This window comes from Hypanus sabinus, chromosome 29 (assembly GCF_030144855.1).
Source record: "Hypanus sabinus isolate sHypSab1 chromosome 29, sHypSab1.hap1, whole genome shotgun sequence".
NCBI lineage: Eukaryota > Metazoa > Chordata > Chondrichthyes > Myliobatiformes > Dasyatidae > Hypanus > Hypanus sabinus.
Window position 1 is genome coordinate 1,068,671 of NC_082734.1, and position 5,433 is coordinate 1,074,103.

Genomic DNA, 5,433 nt, shown 5'->3' on the forward strand with positions numbered 1-5,433 from the left:
GTACGTGTGATAGTCACAAAGTCTCTTACTCCCTCGGTACGTGTGAAAATCACAAAGCCTGTCACTCCCTCGGTAAGTGTGACAATCACAAAGCCTGTGACTCCCTCGGTACCTGTGACAATCACAAAGTCTCTCACTCCATCGGTAGGTGTGACATTCACAGACAACTTCTTTCACTTCCACAGTACGTCTGAGAATCAGAAAGAAAGTCTCTCATTCCCTCGGTACGTGTGACAATCACAACGCTTCTCACTCCCTCGGTATGTGTGACAATCACAGACAAAGTCTCTCATCTCCCTCGGTATGAGTGACAATCACAGACAAACTCTCTCACTCCCTCGGTACGTATGAAAATCTCAGAGTATCTCACTCCCTTGGTACGTGTGACAATCAGAAAGCCTGTCACTCCCTCGGTACGTGTGACAATCACAAAGCCTGTCACTGCGTTGGTACGTGTGACAATCACAAAGTCTCTTATCTCCGTCGGTACGTGTGACAATCACAAAGCCTGTCACTCCCTCGGTACGTGTGGCAATCACAAAGCCAGTCACTTCCTCGGTACGTGTGACAATCACAAAGTCACTCACTCTCGGTACGGATGACAATCAGAATGTCTCTAACTCCCTCGGTACGAGTGACAATCACAGACAAAGTCTCTCACTCCCTCGGTAAGTGTGACAATCACAAAGTCTCTCACTCACTCGGTACGTATGACAATCAAAAAGTCTCTCACTTCCTCAGTACGTGTGATAATCACAAAGTCTCTTACTCCCTCGGAACGTGTGACAATCACAAAGTCTCTCACTCCCTCGGTATGTGTAACAATCACAAAGTCTCTCCTCTCCGTCGGTACGTGTGACAATCACAATGTCTCTAACTCCCTTGGTACGGATGACAATCAGAATGTCTCTAACTGCCTTGGTACGAGTGACAATCACAGACAAAGTCTCTCACTCCCTCGGTATGTGTGACAATCACAAAGTCTCTCAGTCGCTCGGTACGTGTGCCAATTACAAAGTCTCTCATTCCCTCGGTACGTGTGATAGTCACAAAGTCTCTCACACTCTCGGTACGTGTGACAATCACAAAGTCTCTCACTCCCTCAGTTTGTGTGACAATCACAAAGTCTCTCACTCCCTCAGTATGTGTGACAATCACAGACAAAGTCTCTCACCCCCTCGGTACGTGTGACAATCACAAAGTCTCTCATTCCCTCGGTACGTGTGACAATCACAAAGTCTCTCACTCCCTCGGTACTTGTGACAATCAAAAAGACTCTTCCTCCCTCGGTACGTGTGACAATCACAGACAAAGTCCCTCACTCCCTCGGTACGTGTGACAATCACAGACAAAGTCTCTCACTCCCTCGGTACGTGTGCGAATCACAAAGTCTCTCACTCCCTCGATATGTCTGACTATCACAAAATCTCACACTCACTCGGTACGGATGACAATCACAAAGCCTGTCAATCCCTTGGTACGTGTGACAATCACAAAGCCTGTCACACCCTCGGTACGTCTGACAATCACAAAGTCTCCCGCTCCCTCGGTACGTCTGACAATCATAAAGTCTCTCACTCTCTCGGTACGGATGACAATCACAAAGTCTCTCACTTCCTCAGTACGTGTGATAATCACAAAGTAACTCACTTCCTGGGTAGATGTGACAATCATAGACAAAGTCTCTCACTCCCTTGGTACCTGTGACAATCACAGACAAAGTCTCTCATCTCCCTCGGTATGAGTGACAATCACAGACAAACTCTCTCACTCCCTCGGTACGTATGAAAATCTCAGAGTATCTCACTCCCTCGGTACGTGTGACAATCAGAAAGCCTGTCACTCCCTCGGTACGTGTGACAATCACAAAGCCTGTCACTGCGTTGGTACGTGTGACAATCACAAAGTCTCTTATCTCCGTCGGTACGTGTGACAATCACAAAGCCTGTCACTCCCTCGGTACGTGTGGCAATCACAAAGCCAGTCACTTCCTCGGTACGTGTGACAATCACAAAGTCACTCACTCTCGGTACGGATGACAATCAGAATGTCTCTAACTCCCTTGGTACGAGCGACAATCACAGCCAAAATCTCTCACTCCCTCGGTACCTGTGACAATCACAAAGTCTCTCACTCCCTCGGTACGTAGTGACAATCACAAAGTCTCTCACTCCATCGGTAGGTGTGACATTCACAGACAACTTCTTTCACTCCCACAGTACGTCTGAGAATCAGAAAGAAACTCTCTCATTCCCTCGGTACGTGTGACAATCACAACGCCTCTCACTCCCTCGGTACGTGTGACAATCACAAAGTCACTCACTCTCGGTACGGATGACAATCAGAATGTCTCTAACTCCCTCGGTATGAGTGACAATCACAGACAAAGTCTCTCACTCCCTCGGTAAGTGTGACAATCACAAAGTCTCTCACTCACTCGGTACGTATGACAATCAAAAAGTTTCTCACTTCCTCAGTACGTGTGATAGTCACAAAGTCTCTTACTCCCTCGGTATGTGTAACAATCACAAAGTCTCTCCTCTCCGTCGGTACGTGTGACAATCACAATGTCTCTAACTCCCTTGGTACGGATGACAATCAGAATGTCTCTAACTGCCTTGGTACGAGTGACAATCACAGACAAAGTCTCTCACTCCCTCGGTATGTGTGCCAATCACAATGTCTCTCATTCCCTCGGTACGTGTGATAGTCACAAAGTCTCTCACTCCCTCGGTATGTGTAACAATCAAAAAGACTCTCACTCCCTCGGTACATGTGACAATCACAAAGTCTCTCACTCCCTCAGTTTGTGTGACAATCACAAAGTATCTCACTCCCTCAGTATGTGTGACAATCACAGACAAAGTCTCTCACCCCCTCGGTACGTGTGACAATCACAAAGTCTCTCATTCCCTCGGTACGTGTGACAATCACAGATAACGTCTCTCACTCCCTCAGTATGTGTGATAGTCACAAAGACTCTTACTCCCTCGGTACGTGTGACAATCACAAAGTCTCACACTCCCTCGGTATGTGTAACAATCAAAAAGTCTCTCACTCCCACGGTACGTGTGACAATCACGGACAAAGTCTCTCACTCCCTCGGTACGTGTACGAATCACAAAGTCTCTCACTCCCTCGATATGTCTGACTATCACAAAATCTCACACTCACTCGGTACGGATGACAATCACAAAGCCTGTCAATCCCTTGGTACGTGTGACAATCACAAAGCCTGTCACACCCTCGGTACGTCTGACAATCACAAAGTCTATCGCTCCCTCGGTACGTCTGACAATCATAAAGTCTCTCACTCTCTCGGTACGGATGACAATCACAAAGTCTCTCACTTCCTCAGTACGTGTGATAATCACAAAGTAACTCACTTCCTGGGTAGATGTGACAATCATAGACAAAGTCTCTCACTCCCTCGGTACCTGTGACAATCACAGACAAAGTCTCTCATCTCCCTCGGTATGTGTGACAATCACAGACAAACTCTCTCACTCCCTCGGTACGTATGAAAATCTCAGAGTATCTCACTCCCTCGGTACGTGTGACAATCACAAAGCCTGTCACTCCCTCGGTATGTGTGGCAATCACAAAGCCTGTCACTCCGTTGGTACGTGTGACAATCACAAAGTCTCTCATCTCCCTCGGTATGTGTGACAATCACAAAGCCTGTCACTCCCTCGGTACGTGTGGCAATCACAAAGTCTCTTATCTCCATCGGTACGTGTGACAATCACAAAGCCTGTCACTCCCTCGGTACGTGTGGCAATCACAAAGCCAGTCACTTCCTCGGTATGTGTGACAATCACAAAGTCACTCACTCTCGGTACGGATGACAATCAGAATGTCTCTAACTCCCTCGGTACGAGTGACAATCACAGACAAAGTCTCTCACTCCCTCGGTACCTGTGACAATCACGAAGTCTCGCATTCCCTCGGTACGTAGTGACAATCACAAAGTCTCTCACTCCCTCGGTACTTGTGACAATCAAAAAGACTCTCATCTCCTTCAGTACATGTGACAATCACAGACAAATTCTCTCCCTCCCTCCGTACATGTGACATTGACACAGAAAGTCTCTGACTCCCTCGATATGTGTGACAATCAGAAAGCCTGTCACTCCCTCGGTACGTGTGACAATCACAAAGCCTGTCACTGCGTTGGTACGTGTGACAATCACAAAGTCTCTTATCTCCGTCGGTACGTGTGACAATCACAAAGCCTGTCACTCCCTCGGTACGTGTGGCAATCACAAAGCCAGTCACTTCCTCGGTACGTGTGACAATCACAAAGTCACTCACTCTCGGTACGGATGACAATCAGAATGTCTCTAACTCCCTTGGTACGAGCGACAATCACAGCCAAAATCTCTCACTCCCTCGGTACCTGTGACAATCACAAAGTCTCTCACTCCCTCGGTACGTAGTGACAATCACAAAGTCTCTCACTCCATCGGTAGGTGTGACATTCACAGACAACTTCTTTCACTCCCACAGTACGTCTGAGAATCAGAAAGAAACTCTCTCATTCCCTCGGTACGTGTGACAATCACAACGCCTCTCACTCCCTCGGTATGTGTGACAATCACAAAGTCACTCACTCTCGGTACGGATGACAATCAGAATGTCTCTAACTCCCTCGGTATGAGTGACAATCACAGACAAAGTCTCTCACTCCCTCGGTAAGTGTGACAATCACAAAGTCTCTCACTCACTCGGTACGTATGACAATCAAAAAGTTTCTCACTTCCTCAGTACGTGTGATAGTCACAAAGTCTCTTACTCCCTCGGTATGTGTAACAATCACAAAGTCTCTCCTCTCCGTCGGTACGTGTGACAATCACAATGTCTCTAACTCCCTTGTTACGGATGACAATCAGAATGTCTCTAACTGCCTTGGTACGAGTGACAATCACAGACAAAGTCTCTCACTCCCTCGGTATGTGTGCCAATCACAAAGTCTCTCATTCCCTCGGTACGTGTGATAGTCACAAAGTCTCTCACTCCCTCGGTATGTGTAACAATCAAAAAGACTCTCACTCCCTCGGTACATGTGACAATCACAAAGTCTCTCACTCCCTCAGTTTGTGTGACAATCACAAAGTATCTCACTCCCTCAGTATGTGTGACAATCACAGACAAAGTCTCTCACCCCCTCGGTACATGTGACAATCACAAAGTCTCTCATTCCCTCGGTACGTGTGACAATCACAGATAACGTCTCTCACTCCCTCAGTATGTGTGATAGTCACAAAGACTCTTACTCCCTCGGTACGTGTGACAATCACAAAGTCTCACACTCCCTCGGTATGTGTAACAATCAAAAAGTCTCTCACTCCCACGGTACGTGTGACAATCACGGACAAAGTCTCTCACTCCCTCGGTACGTGTACGAATCACAAAGTCTCTCACTCCCTCGAT